Source organism: Dipodomys ordii, unplaced genomic scaffold (assembly GCF_000151885.1).
Source record: "Dipodomys ordii isolate 6190 unplaced genomic scaffold, Dord_2.0 Scaffold134, whole genome shotgun sequence".
NCBI classification, from domain to species: domain Eukaryota; kingdom Metazoa; phylum Chordata; class Mammalia; order Rodentia; family Heteromyidae; genus Dipodomys; species Dipodomys ordii.
This window is the reverse complement of record NW_012267350.1, coordinates 976,272-992,939: the sequence shown is the minus strand read 5'-3', so window position 1 is coordinate 992,939 and position 16,668 is coordinate 976,272.

Sequence of the window (16,668 nt, the reverse complement as noted above, 5' to 3'; positions counted from 1 at the left end):
AAACGAGCTTTACAACGTTGGTATGGAGGGGGGTGAGGGGGGAAAGGATGGGAGGGAGGCTGGGAAGGGATGTGAAGGGGAAACAAAGGAGGAGGCTGCAATGCTTGATAAGAAATGTACGCATTATCCTGCCCATGTAATTGTAACCCCTCTGTACAGTATGTTCACAAAAAAAATAAAATAAAATTTAAAAAAAGAAAATTAAAAAAAGAAAAATAAATACTAAATACTAAATTAGGAAATTAAAACTAAAATACATTGAAATAAGTGAAACTTAAGATAACATTTATTAAAATGTGTGTGAAGGTGTAGGGGTTGTGGCTCAGTGACTGTCTGCTTAGAATGCATGATACTCCAGTTTCTGTTCCCAGAACAAAAAAATTATTTTTAAAGCCAATATTGGGTCTTGATCTCAGGATTTAAGGGCTCTCCCTTAGCTTTTTCACTCACGACCAGTGCTCTACAACTTGAGCCATGACTTCACTTCCAGCTTTTTGGTGGTTAATCAGAGCTAAGAATCTCATGGAGTTTCCTGATTGAACTGGCTTCCCATGTCTATTATCAGATCTCCTCTTCCTACTGAGTAAGTAGGAGTACAGACACAAGTGACCAGCACCTAGCTAAAACCATTTTTCTAAAAATCTATTGAAATTCAAATTTTCATGGAGGATCTTGCTCCAGCTAGATGGAACAGATGTATCAGAATCCTGTGGAAGACCTATTACTAGATTCCACCTTCCAGAGTTTCCATGCAGTAAGGCTTGGACCAGTGGAAGACTATTTGCATGTCTCTAACAAATAACCAGGCACTGCCACTGCTCTCGAAAATATGCTTGGACGATTGTTCTATAACAATGTCTCTCAGACAGGTGTGGTGAGTGAGAATCTCATGGATTTGTAAATGGACCTGGGGTTTGTTTTCCCAGAAGCGTTTATAATTCACAGTTCACAAGGGGAGGGGAATCTGTCATGGCATACATGGGGAAATTCCAGATGAGTGAGGAAGCAGAAATAGTGAGGGGAATATAGAGGTACATGCCTTTATTGGGGTTTGCAGGAAGGAGGGTTAAGGCAAGGGGAGCAGCTTTGGACTGGCAGGTTTGGAGCATTCCAGGGGGCTTGTGTAGTAGCTAGCTTTAAGGTCGTTTGAGGCACAGGAAGTATTGGCTTGACCCAGAGAGATAGATAAAGATAGTGGTTGGAAGAAAGGGCTCTGGATTGATTGTTTGCCCATGAAAAGCACATTGACATGAATGCTGTTTGCTCTCTCTAGGAATGAACTATGCCTGGCTTAGGAGTGGAGGCAGTCTCTACTAGATTAACAGGACCCCAAGATATCAAAGCATCATAAAATACAAAAGACATTTTAAAACATAATTATACAAAAAAGAATGTTCTCTTTTGTCTTTACTGTGAAGCCAATCTTTCAATTTTATAATACTTGTAAATTCTTTCCTGATGATAATTCCCAATTTAAAGAAAGTTACATAAAATAAGACTCGAGTTTATGAAGTCATTAGCTCTAAAAACCAAGCATTAAAGATCCTTGGAAATCCCAAAATAAATCTTTATGAGTGCAAGAGATTAAGAAAACTATTAAAATGCTTCATAGTTAACTTTGAAAAATGCATTTTAATGGCATCCATATTAATCATACTAATTTATTTATTTTAATTATACCAGCACACCTGTTGAGTTGATGAATAGCAAGCATTATCTTGCAATTGTTTATAAATGCCATCAGAATTATTTCAAAAGTTACTGGATTTTTGTCTTTATGAAGTCATTCTTTTGTCTCTTATCAACTCACCAAATGTTTCATAAATCCATACCACATGTGTATGTGCATATTTTTGCAAAGACTTTTACGAAAATATTGATGCCACTCTTAGAAATAGCTATGTAGGTTACTTGGCTGATCTAAGACACAAATCTAGGAAGTGGAGAAATCATTCCTCTTCCTAGAGTAGAGGGGAAAAGCTAAGTGAGAAAGTGGGGTCCTGAGTTCAAGTTTCAGTCTGAGAAAATTAAAAGCAAAAAAGAGTCAAATCATTCTGTACGCATGAATAGTAGGGGAGGGATCTTTCATTTTTCTCTGTCACAACTGGCAGAGAAAACCACTTTTCTTAGGAAAACGTGATTGACTAGGAGGATAAAGAAACATCATTTTAAAAACCACTTCAGTACACACTGTTACCACCTCTAAGCAGGTGGTTATTTACAAAGTGGAATTTTCGATCAACTCCTCAACATTTGAAGAGTGTTTTTGTTGTTGATGTTTTTGAAAAATCACACTTCCTCCCAAACTTTATTTAGCTCATTGGCGCTGAGGTTTTTGTGCTACTTGAAATCTTTTCTGGGCTGAAAAGTATATAGAATTCCCCCCAAAAGAACCATAATAAAGTCTGGAAATCACTTCTGGCAGGGGTAGAGTTTGCATGAGGGACTTAAAAAGCTTTAAGTGTGTGTTTAGCTAGCTATAAGGGAAGCCATGCGCACCCGACAAAATAGAGCAACACACAATAAAACATTTCACGGCCCACAAACTGTCCATTACTAATTTGGAGAGTTAGGCCACAGAGTTTAGTTTTGCTCATTTTAGTTATTTTAGTGTGGCTGCAAACCTGTGCCACATCCAGCCCAATTTAGCCTGTTATTTTTCCAACTTTTCTCTCATTTCTTCCACTTCAACCTACATATCTTTTAAAAATTATTTTTTTGGGGTGAGGGGCAGTCCTGGAGCTTCTTGAACTCAGAGCTGCGGTCCTGTCCCTCAATTTTTTTTGCTCAGTGCCAGCGATCTACCATTTGAGCTACAGCTCCACTTTCGGTTTTTGGTGCTTAATTGGAGACAAGAGTCTCATGGACCTTCCTGCCTGGACTGGCTTTGAACTGCAATCCTTAGATTTTAGCCACCTCTAGTTAGGATTAGGATTACAGATATGCACCACCAGTGCACTGCGTCGACCTATACTATTGTAACACCTTGTGCAAATTCATGCCACTTGTTTCTTCTCCTGTTGTCAATCAATAAACAACTGGGTAGATATTTAATGAAATTAGCCAAATGTTTACTAACACTAATTTACATGAGTCTCTAGAGAAAAGAAGAAATGTAATATCCAGTCTCTGAGAACGAATTTGAATCTCCTAGTACTGGATACAGACTCTCCTTTTTCAATGTCCATGAAGCATGACTTTCTAAAGATTACAATTATTAGCAAAAGCACAAGCCAGTAGCTTGCTTGGGGCAAACCTGCAAGGCAGAAAATTGCAAGAGCTGATGGCAGTACAGGGAGGCCAGAGGTTATGATTCCCAGAGGAAGTTCTAGAATCCCGAGCAAAGGCACTGAGGGTCATTTGGAAAGGAAGGAGCTGAAAACATTATAGAAAGTTAGAGAGAATTTACAGAATTGAGGCAGATAGGCAGCTGTTCTGGCTTCAAGACAAAAGAACTTACACATTGAAATTTTAATATGCCAAAACTCAACTAAGTGTTTTGTACTTGATCTCATTTAATAATCCTGCAAGCTAGCTTTTTAAAATTTTTCTTTATTCTTTTCTTCTTCTTTCCTTTTTTTTTTTACTATGTTATACTTGAGGAAATTATCTAAGGTCTACATAATAGAAGATTCTGGAGTTCGTGGAAAGAAAGAGCACTCTGGGGCTCCTATTTAGGGCATCATGCTTGCCAGGCATGTGCTTTACCACTTGAACCACACCTACAGCTCTTTTTGCTGTATTTATTTTTCAGGTAGACTTTTACATGTTTTTATTTTCTGTTTTTGGTTCTGGTCCTGGGGCTTAAACTCAGGGCCTTAGTGCTGTCCATTCACTTTTTTATTTAAGGCTGGCTCGGTACTACTTGAGCCACAACTACTTCCAGCGTGTGTGTGTGTGTGTGTGTGTGTGTGTGTGTGTGTGTGTGTATTCAATTGGTAATAAGAAACTCAATAAGAGTCTCACTTTTCTGCCTGGGCTGGCTTTAAACCATGATCCTCAGCTCAGCCTCTTGAATAGCTAGAATTATAGGCATGAACCCTGGCACCTGGCTGTTTCACTCACTTTTGCCAAGGACCAACCTCAGATCATGATCTATCTACCTCTGCCTCTTATGTAGCTGAGATTACTGGCTTGTTAACATGGAGTTTCACTAACATTTTGTCCAGGCTGGCCTTAAACTGAAATTCTTCTTATCGCTACCTCCTGAGTAGCTGGGATTACAGGTGTAAGCCACTGTGCCTGGCCAGGAGTCAGGATTTACATCAAGGTCTGTGACTGCCCAGCTTGCACATTTTCCATCCTACCTTACAAATGTCCAAATCTGAGACAGATGGGAACATGCTATAGGTATTTATGTCTGCCTGGCAAGCCAGAGACTATGCTCTTGCATCAACTTGCATATCATCTTTCATAGAAGTTTTCTGTCTGTGTGAATGTTTTATTGTTATTATTATTGTTCTGATTCTGGATAAAAGTGTCTTTAGAATGTCAAATCATGCATGACTCATTTCCTGATATATGCTGTCACAATGATTTCTTTTATGAAAATATTGAATGCAGCCTCTGGAAATAAAGACTTTCTACTTATGCACTGTAGGATAATGCTTAAGCTTAAAAAAAGAAGAAAAGGTGACCTTATTAACCCAGTTCCTTCCACACAAAATTCCCACAAACTGTCAGCATCCCACAGGATTCTACCCACGTAGCAAATCCGAGTGCAATACTTTGAACAAAGACATCTAACTCAATAACATCCCAGGCAGCTATTAAAACTACCTTCCGGGTACAGCACTTTCTTGACCGGCTCTGTAATTAGGTGTAAAGCTGTAAAAGTCTCCTAGGCTTTCTTCCTTCCTTCCTTTCTTTTTTTTTTTTTTTTTGTAGTACTGGAGATTGAACTCAGGGCCTCACGTTTGCTAGGCAGGTACTCTACCACTGGAGACCAACTCCTCCCCTCCTTTTTGCACTAGTTATTTTAAGAAAGGGTCTTGATTTATATCCTAGACAGCTTGGACATTGATCCTTCTACTTGTACTTCCCTATGCTGCTGGTAATGACAGGTGTGTGCCACGGTGCCCAGCCACTGAGACGATGTCTCCTGAACTTTTATGCCTAGACTGACCTTGAACTATGAGTGTCTGATCTTGAAATATAAATCCAAGTAGCTGGGATTATAGGCTCGAGCCACTGTGCCTGGTGCTGTAAACGTCTTCTAGTGGATGGGAAGAGAAATGTAAAGTTAGTGTAGCAAGATCACAAGGAGTTAACCTGTCCACGGTTTGACTTAGGTGATAAAGTAGGTAGACAGAAATGGTACACAAATGCTGACACCTACTCAGGTACACCTACGATAGATATCCCGGGAAAATGCCAACAACAATTTCCTACTAGCTCAGAAGCAGGGATAGCCTTTCTTTCTTCATGCTAAGCACCTAGTGATTAGAGTTCTCATTTAAGATGAAACCAATTTGCCATTCTGGACCAAAAAATAAAAAACCATTCTTATCTCGAATAGTAATCATTCATGCATGCTTGTGTTGACTTTTAGAACCATGCCAAATGTGATGTAACTGATGAAACCTTTCAGGATCTCAACCACATCTACCCTCTTTCAGCACATGGTATCTAAACTCCCATTGGCATTTTCTATAAGCTTCTTGGATTTTTATTCATCTTAGGATTCATTTATAGGATTGTAGACTCATCATCAACAGGGGCTATATTAATAAATAATCTATAATTCCATATGTTTCTGCTACATTGACATTTGATCTTGTGCTTTGCTTATTGAAAGTATGGCTGGGGATGCTAAGACAATGCCTAATAATGGGAATTTAGATGTCAGATTAATGAAAGGAAGAAGGTGGGAATGATAGCTCAGCATCAATGGAGTTCATCATTACCACTCTTTTTTTGAACATTTATTATCTTTAAGTGGTTGTATTAAGGAGTTGCCATTCACTGAAGCAGTTTATGTATACAGTGCATCTTAACCAATGTCACCCCTTTCACATTGTCACCCATCCCTTTCAACCCACCCTTTCCCCTACTTATCTTAATTTTAGGTTATATATTGATATTTTTTGCTTTTAAACAAAGCAGTTTATGTGTACAATGCATCTTGATCTGTTTGGCATCTACTGTTAAGGTTCACAAGTCAACAGTATTGCTTTGCTTAGGAAAGGAAAAATACTGTGCAAATTTTTTCCTCGCTTTTTTGCTGGTGAATTAGAGGTAAGAGTCTTAAGAGCATTCTGCTTCTATCTAGGATCCTTAGTTCTCAGCCTCCTGAATAGTTAGGATTACAGGTATAAGCCACCAGTACCTGGCCTAGAATGTGTAATTTTATTTTAGATAAACTACAGTCTCACCCAAGGGAAAAATGAGGGAAACAGACTCGGGACCTCTCTAATGGTTTCTTTGTGTTAAAAACAAGAAGGTTATCCATGCATGACAGGAACTCTCCCAGACAGCTAGGCCCATGGGGCATCCTTCACAGATCTCTGAGGTGGAAAGAAATTGTGAAGCTGTTCCTTCTCAGTGGCTTGCTCCCACTTTTCCTTTGATCTATCACACACTAATAGAATCCTGTATTATAGAGCTCAGCTGTTGGATCTTTTGCCCAGGGTGGGCACCCTCAGTGGTCTTGGCTCTCCATTCAACATACAATCCAACATAGTAACACAGAGACTTTGCCTTTGGGTGATCTCTTCCTCCTTATCTGGTGCTGAACAGTTTTAGCTAAAAGCTTGTTTTCTCCCCAGTATTTGATAATAGAAAGAAACATTAGTAGGAGGAGAAAGTTAGAGAGTGATCAGATAATAGCTAGATAGGTGTGAGCTCTAGGGTTCCATAACAGCAGAGTAACTATTGTTAATAGTGATCTATTGTATGTCTTTAAACAACTGGAAGAGACAATCTAGAGCTCCGATCATTAAAAAAAAATGGGGCTGGGAAGGTGGCTCAGTGGTAGAGTGCTTGCCTTGCATACACGAGGCCCTGGGTTCAATTCCTCAGCACCACATAAACAGAAAAGGCCACAAGTGGCTCTGTGGCTCAAGTAAAGCGCTAGCCTTGAGCTGAAGAGCTGAGGGACAGTGACCAGGCTCAGAGTTCAGGCCCCATGACTGGCAAAATAAATAAATAAAAACATAAATAAAAAATAAAAAATAATAAATAATGGCAAATATTTGAGGAGATGGAAATGCTGATTACCCAAGCCCGATCAATACACATTGTAGCATGTCACCTTGGTACCCCATAGAAAAGTATAATTATTACATGTCAATTAAAAATTGATCCAGATGCCAGTGGCTCACACTAGTAATCCTATCTACTCAGGACCCTAAGATCTGAGGATTTCAGTTTAAAGCCAGCCCAGACAGGAAAGGCCATGAGATTCTTATTTCCGATTATGCTCCAAAAAGCCAGAAGTGGCGTTGTGGTTCAAGTAGTGCACCAGCCTTGAGCAAAAAGGCTCAGGGACAGCACTTGGGTCCTAAGTTCAAGCCCCAGGACTGGCACAAAAATATTAAAGAGTTATGCTTATCATATATGTATAATATCCTTTATTGCATAGTATCTTTCTTGAAATAATACCCTAGAATCCTTATGTATAACAACACTTCCTCAAACCCCCATAGGAGTACAAAAAGACATGTGGCAGTCTTTTTTGAAATCCTATGAGAAAGAAGGGCCTCCAGTAAGTGAGTATAAATAAATGTTTGCCAAGCAGGGCACCAGTGGCTCACGCCTGTAATCCTAGCTACTCAGGATGCTGAGATTGAAGGATCACGGTTCAAAGCCAGTCCGGGCAGAAAAGTCTGAGAGACTCTTATCTCCAATAAACCACTCAGAAAACCAGAAGTGGCACTGTGGCTCCTGTGGTAGAGCACTAACATTGAGCTGAAGAGCTGAGGGACAGCGCCCAGGCCCAGAGTTCAGGCCCCAGGACCACAAAAAATTAAAAATTAAAAATAATAAATGTTCTCCAAACATACTCTCCCTCATGCAATATATTTGCTTTTTTTAAATTACTGGAACATTTTTAATATAGGGAAAATGCAGAAAATAATTTAACAAACACTCAAGTATGAAGACCATATAAGTGAATATTTTTATTTGCTTCCTTTTTTTTTTTGCCAGTCCTGGGGTTTGAACTCAGGGCCTGGGTGTTGTCCCTGAGCCTCTTGAAATGCAGCACCACTTCCAGCTTTTTGAGTAGTTCATTGGAGATAAGAGTCTCAGGGGGACTTTTCTGCCCAGGCTGGCTTTGAACCACAACCTCAGATCTCAACCTCCTGAGCTAGGATTACAGGTGTGAGCTACTGGCACCCAGCTGCTTTTGATTTTTTTAATCCAAGAAAAAAAATCATTATAGATGGAATTGAAGATTTTGTGCTCCTTCTCCAGGGTCACTTACCTCTGTCCTCTCACCATCCAGAGGTTTAAAGAGTCTCTTCTTAGCTTGTCTTATAATTTTATTACACATGTAGTCATTGAGTACTTCATGTAAATCGTATACAATAAGTGATTTCATACCAGACATACCATTATACATTGTTTTGTGTGTGAGTCAGTACTGGGGCTTGACTTCAGGGCCTGTTGCTCTTACTTGGCTGTTTTGCTCAAGGCTAGTATGCTACACAGCCACAGCTCCTCTTCTGGTTTGTTGCTGGCTAAATAAAGACAAGAGTATCATAGACATTTCTGCATGGACAGTGATCCTCAGATCTCAGCATCTTGAGTAGCCAGGATTAAAGGAGTGAGCCACTGGTGCCGGGCCAAATTGCTTTTTTTTTTTTTCATTTCAGAAAATTTCAGAAAATATTTTTGGGACCAGAGTTGGTTTATTCAGTACAGCTGCACAGGACTTTATCATGTATTACAGTTTGATAGACATTAAATTGTTATTTAATATCTATCGTTTTTGGTTTCAACATAGTTCTGCAACATACAGCACAAGAATAGAAGTTTCCCTGGGTTCCATAAAGTGCAATCTCTGGGTATATATATTTTTCAGCCTTATTAGTAATGCCAAATTGTACTTCTTATTTATACTTGTATTTTTGGTATTGATTATTCCTAATTCTTCAGAGATCCATCAACAATTGATACTTTCTGACTTTTTTTAAATTGGTCGAATAGTTGTGAAATAGAATCTAACTTTAGTCTCTATTTGCATCTTGCTGATTTCTTGAGAGATTGAGGCTTTAAAAATATTGGCTATGATTGGGATTGGGGGGGGGAGGGGGGAGGCTGGGAAGGGATGTGAAGGGTAAACAAAGGAGGAGGATGCAATGCTTGGTAAGAAATGAACGCATTATCCTGCCCATGCAATTGTAACCCCTCTGTACAGTATGTTCACAAATAAAACAAAATTAAATTAAAAAAAAAGAACTTAGCAACATTCTTGAATAGAAGATCAATATGTAAAAAAAAAGTCCCAGATTTTATTCTAAAAAAGTTCTACTTACAATAGCAACATGTCATATCATAACTTGGGTAATAGACTAGTGTCTATGTGAAGAAAATTAGGCCATTTTAGTAATATACATAATAAAAAGATACACCAAAAAATATTGGCTATGAGCTATCTGTGCAGGTCGTTTGCCATAATGTTTCTTATTTGATTATTTTTATTCAATAGAAAACCTTTATATATACTGAATACAAATCAGGTGATAATTATATATGCAGTGTAAATATATTCTCCCAAGCGACTGTTCAACATCTAATGTCATTTGTGATATATTCTTATTTAAAAAAATAATAAAGTAAGGTTTGAAACCAGTTCCTCACACTTGCTCTCTGGGTGCTCCACCACTTGAACCATGCTTCTAGCCATGCCTTTCTTTCGTCGGTCATAAGGCTTGAACTGAAGATCTGGCTGCTGTTCCTGAGCCAGCACTCTACCACTTTTGCTCAAGGCCAGCACTCTACCACTTTGAACCACAGTGCCACTTCCAGTTTTCTGGTGATTAATTGGAGTGTCAAGGATATTCCTGCCCAGGCCGGCTTTGAATGGCAATCCTCAAAAGTCAGCCTCCGGAGTAGATAGGATTATAGGTGTGAGCCACTAGCACCTGGCCCCAGCCATACCTTATTGGTGGTTATTTTGAAAATAGTCTCAGATGTTTCTATCCAGGCTGGCTTTGGGACATAATCTTCCAGATCTCATCATCCTGAGTAGCTAGGATTAAAGGTGTGAGCCACTGGTGCACAGATTGTGATGTAGCTGTATACTAAAAAATTTTAATTTAATGTAGTAAATTTTATCAGTACTTCCTTTTGTGAGGGAGATGTATGCTGAGAGGATGGTAGATATTCTTCTATTTTTTTCTAATAGTTTTGCAGTTCTATTTTCATATTTAGCAGGTACATCCATTTGAAGTTTATTTTTTGTCATTGATATGAGAATTTTCTGAATTTGTAAGAATTTGTTGCTTTCCACATAAGCATAATGAAATACACTAACATTCATTGATTAGTTTAGAATTTCCTCAATGATTTATGAGATTATTTCTATATTAAGTCTCATGTATCTGATCTGTTTGTAGGCTGTCTACTTTATTCCATTAATCCCTTTTTTCTCATGAGAACATCACAAGTGAATTCTCCGTTTCTTGTATTTATTGACATTTCTCTCACAGTAATAGAGAGATTATTATCTCTCCAAATATGCTCTGATTTTTTAAACGAGCTCATTTTTAGTGACAATTGCCTTTAAATGGTACACACTGAAGCTCTACATTATTTCAAGGTGACAAATACCACTATGGTTTTAAATTCCCTTTTTTCTGACATGAATTATGGGGGGGGGGTTGTTTGTTTGTTTGTTTTGCCAGTACTGATTTTAAACTGAAGGCCTTGAGCTCTTACCTAGCTTGCTCACTCACAGTTGGTATTCTATCACTAACTTAATGCATGCCTTCACTTTAGTATTTTTGCTGGTTAATTGGAGATGGAGTCTCTTTCCAGCCCGAGCTGGCTTTGAAGCATGAACCACTGACACCCCAGCTCATATATATATATATATATATATATATATATATATATATATACACACACACACACACACACATATATACGTATATATACATATATATGTATATATATTTTAAAATTTATCCAGTGTTCCAGTGTTGTCTGTGTTTGTGTTGTATGTTGTGTGTTTTGTGTGTGTGTGTGTGTTTATTGTGACTGGGAGTATGATTTCCATAGACCCTTTACCCATCATCTTTACTGCAAGTTTTGTCCTTTCCCCTTAATTATGTTCCCCTTAATTATGCTTCTTTTGGTCTCTAAAGATCCTGCTAGTACTGAAGGAATTACATATACTACCCATGTGATATGGAATTAACCCAAGTAGGCAGCTGGAGACAAACATGCAGTCACCACTTCTGACAACATAATGAGTTGTATGGACAAGGGAGCTCTGGTAAGGTCTAAGTCCATACCCATTTCATACTATTCTGCTTTCCCTCACCCCATTGTTTTGACTGCATATTTGGCACTGAATGCTACCTTTTTATTTTCATATTATTCTGAAGATTTAACAAGTTTATTGAGGCTTAAGTTGCACATAAAATTTTACCAATGTTAATGTACAATTTGTTGATTTATAATAAATTTAATACAGCAAACATAATCTGATCTTAGAATAATTTCTTTCTTATAGAAAGTTCCTCAATAATCATTTCAAACCTCCACACACATACATCATTTCAAACCTCCATACACATATATCTAGCCCCACATACCCACTCCTCATTTCTTGGCTCTCTAGTTGTATTTTTCTACAAATTTCATAAAAAGGAGAAAATTGAGGGAAGTACCCCTCATTACCTTACTTATGTACAAAAACCCCTCTGTACATCACTTTGACAATAAATAAATAAGCAAGCAAATAAATAAATTCATGTAGGGCTGGGAAGGTGGCTTAGTGGTAGAGTGTTTGCTTTGCATGCATGAGACCCTGGGTTTGATTCCTCAGTGACACATATGCAGTAAAAGCCAGAAGTGGCGCTATGGATCAAGTGGTAGAGCGCTAACCTTGAGCTGAAGACCTGAGGGGCAGCACTGAGGCCCAGAGTTCAGGCCCCATGACTGACAAAAAAAATTCATATAAAATATGCAGTCACTGAGAGCTGGCTTGTATCGCTTAGCATAATGTCATTGCAGTTCATCCAATATGGTTCTATGTATCAATAATTCATTTAGTCAATTTCTTTTTATTGTTGAGTAACATAATTGTTCTTTAGCCAATCAGGTGTTGATAGACATTTGTTTCCAGTGTTAGGCTATTATATTATAGTCAATGCTGCTAGGAGCATTCCTATACTAGTTCCACATGTGAACATGTGTTTTACTCTTGAGTAGATACCTAGGAATGGAAATGCTAGATTATATGGTAATTGTGCATATATATTTTTAAAGAAGCTGTCAAGCTCTTTTCCAAAGTAGTTGGGCTATTTTATGTTTCCATCAATGATGCATGGATAACTTTATTCATACAATGATGTATGAATAACTTTATTTCTTTGCATATACTTTGGAAATACAAAGTATATTTTGTATTGCATGATAAAAATTCTGTACTATATAATCAAAGGGATTGATGGCACACTCTTTTGATTCATAATTTTATTATCATATTTTGATCATAGCCATTGTGGTGGGTATGAAGCGGTAACTCCTTGTGATTTTAATCTATATTTTAATTTGTATTTCCCCAATGACAAATAATATTGAGCATCTTTTCATGTGCTTATTAGACATCTGTATGTAAGTGGTTGTTAAAACCTTTCATTATTTTTGTGCCAGTCCTGGGGCTTAACCTCAGGGCCTGGGTGCTGTCCTTGAGCTTCTTTTGCTCAAATCTAGCACTTTACCACTTGAGCCACAGCTCCATTTGAGCCACAGTTCTACTTCCAGCTATTTGGGTGTTTAATTGGAGATAAAAGTCGCATGGAATTTCCTTCCTGGGCTGGCTTCAAGCCACAATCTTCAGATAGTCTCCTGAGTAGCTAAGATTACAGGCATGAGCCACCTGTGCCTGGCTTTTTTCTCTATTTTTATTGAGCAGTTTATTTCTTGTTATTCAGAGCAAAGTGTTCTTTGTATGTTCTCCATATAAGTTATTCATTAGACATGCATTCTAACAGTTGTTTCTTCAAGAGTGTAGCTTTATTTTTATTTGAAGTACAAAAGGTTTTAAGTTTGTCTAAGTCCAACTGTGTGTGTGTGTGTGTGTGTGTGTGTGTGTGTTTCTGAAGCAGTCTTGCTATGGTAGCCCAGGCTAGCCTAAAACTAATGATTCTCCTGTCTAAACTGTAAAAAAGTGAAGAACTGGGATTTCAAATATGTACCATGCCCAGCCAGTTTATTAAAAAAAATAGAACAAGACATTCATATGTTTCTTAGGCTAACCTTTTCCTAAGATCACAAAGATTCCCCACACCCAAATGTGTAGCATTAGGTCCAACATTTAAATATCTGATCTATTTTGAGTCAAGTTTTATGTAGTATGGCTTCCTCTGTGCCTATGTGTAGCTTTTGAGATATCTCCAAAGTGGAGTTGCCCATCTCAGCCCTTGTATGGCTCTATTGTTTCTAGGTTCTCCATTACATTTTTTGTTTGATTTTCATTCACTCCAACTAGGACTCCAGTATTAGCTTGGAAAGCTGTGGATGCTTATTTGTTACACCTGTGTTTTTGCAGCAAACTTGCTAGTGTTGATGGCTACCTCTAGGTATAAAACTCAGTTCTTATCAATGAAGCAAGGGTGAAGGTATGTGACCAACCCAGGAGCAAGAGCCCCAGGACCCCACCGTTTTTACTCAAAGCTCAAGTCATTTCTCAAAATTAAATGTTTCTCAATTTGTTTTCTACCTTTGGCCAATTACAAAATCCTAAAGTAGTTGTTTTTTTTGACACTTTTGTTTGGTTTTATGCTTGTTCTTTGCTGGGAGGATTCACCAAGGTCTTTATGTGATCTGCAATCTTTCCACTGTTTACCTTCTAGTGATCCCCTAAAAGTTTCCCTTTCAAATTTCACCTATGCTTTCTGGCACCAGAAATACCAGACAGACCTGGATTTCATTCCCTGGCCTCCAGGTTTCTCTTGGCCAAGCAATTCATTCTTATGGATAGAACAGCTACCCAATTTGACTTTTCTTAGCTGCATTGTGGAGCCTGAAAGTTTCCTTCTAACACAATGAGTGAAAATTTCCCTATTTAGAGCCATTTTATATGGGAATTAACGAGTGTGTGTGTGTGTGTGTGTGTGTGTGTGTGTGTGTGTGTGTGTGTGTGTGTGTGAGAGAGAGAGAGAGAGAGAGAGAGAGAATGAGAGAGAGAGAGAGAGGCGCATCAAATCAGGGCCTGAATGCTGTCTCACAGCTGTTTTGCTCAAGACTGGTTCTGTACTACTTGAGTCACAGCTCTATTTCTAGCTTCTTGGAGGTAAGAAGTTCTAGAATTTGTCTGCCTGAGCTGGTTTTAAAACTTGATTCTCAGATCTCAGCATCCTGAGTAGCTAGGATTATAAGCATAAGACTAGCTAATTTAAGCTAGCTAATGTAAGCATAAGACTAGATTATTTATAGTCATGCAGAAGTGTCAGTCAGTGATGAAACTGCATAGTATGAAGATGGCCCATTAAACAAAAATGGATCTAAGAATTCCTATTTCCTAATGATGCCGTGATCATCATCATACTGCTATATCAAAACACATTACTGACCTGTTTGTGGTGATGCTGGTGTAAACGAACCTATTGTGCTGCCAGCCCTGTAAAAAATAGTACACAAAATTGTGTATAGTACATAATACGTGCTAATGAAAATACTGACCACATTACCAATTTATGTACTAAACACTGTACTGTGTTTAATCACTATTTTAGGTTGTACTTAGCCTACTTATTAACAAGAGTAAGTAACACATCTTGTGTTTACTAAGTATCTTTAGAACATTTTTATTTGTGACAGTGTCCCTTCTATGTTGTCCTGGCTGGTATCAAACACATGGCCTTCAGCTATGCATCCATTTCAGCCTCCTGAGTCGCTGACTACAGGTGTGCACCACTATGCCCTGCTTATTCAAGTCTTGCTTGCATGAATAGAGGACACTGAGTTGTGAGCTAGCTCATGTAGGTTTATGTAAGTTCACTCTGTGATGGTCACTCAACCACAAAATCACCGAACAACACATTCTCAGAACATCTTCTCCTTGTTAGGCAATGCACAACTGCACATCTAGGTACTAAAAAAAAATATCCCCAACCCCACACACATTATTTTACAGGAAGAAATTTACATTTTCCATAATTATAGGTAAGACTGGAAATCAGGTGATACTCAGTAGGAATGCATGACGGACAAGTAGTTTGCTTGGATTACATAGAAGGCCTAAAGCCTGGGGTGGAGTAATTTACAAGCAGCTTTATAAAAATAGCACAAATTAATGTAGGGTATAAAGTCCACAGGTATAACCCTCAATCCACACAAAACAAGAAAGTGTCCACAGAGTCTGCAAGGGTGTGCCTTGATCTGCAGGCATTCCAGGAGGAGAATATTTTCTCTGCTATTAAAGTTGAAAGGAACTGAGATTTGAGAAGTTCTCCTAAAGGTGATAGCCATAGTCACAGAAGCTACTTATAACTTGTCAGGAAGGTTTTACTAGAGACCTGTTCTTTGAATTTAAAGAAGGCAGTATTTCATGGAGATTTACAGTATGTCCTTTGGCTTCAAACATTTTTTACACCAGGAAACCAGAACCTTCTGCCTATACTACTCTTACAGACTTGATATGCTTTGTGCAAAGAATCTGATAATCACTTTCACAGAGATCTAGTTTCACCTACAATTCACTACAATTCACAGGTAAGGGAAACATTAAGTCTGACCACTACAAATCCCAAGGGTCAGAAGAATATAGAGATTTCTGTTTAGGGAGGGTGGAGTGAACACCAGACAGTGGGGAATCTACTTAATTACCACGGGAAATTACCAGAATCTACCAAGGTTCTATTGAGATCAGGAGGAAGATTTGTCTGGGCATGCTTGGGGTGACTGGCTAGGTCAAAGGTAACTAAAGCCTGCCATACAATGGTTGCAATGGGAGTGGAAAGTAGGAGAACTTGTGGAAGAAAGAAGGAAAGAAAGGAAGAAAGGAAGAAGGAAAGAAAGAAAGAAAGGAAAGGAAAGAAGGAAGGAAAAAGGAAAGAAGGAAGGAAGGAAGAGATTGAGAGAGAGAAAGAAAAAGAAAGAAAGGAGGGAGGGAGGGAAAGAAAGAGAGAAAGAGAGAGAGAAAGAAAAGAAAAGGAAAAGGGAAGGAAGGAAGAAAGGAGAGATTGAGACAGGAGGGATGTAAGAAAAAAAAGACGATGATGAAACTTTAAAACCTTTATGTAAAACCCCATTGAACTAATCTTCCTCTTGACAATTTTTCAGATCAGTTTGAACCCTTTGAGATGGGTCATGTAGCTGGCAGTACTCATTCATAGGAGCACAGGAAATCTTTAATTCAAACAAGTATGCACTGAACACTTAGAACCTTTGAATCTTTTCAGCATTTTACTAAATTCCATTAATACCACACTCAAGAAGTTCTCTTTGTCTTTTTGACATCAGCATTTAAAGGAATTCTAAAATGTATTA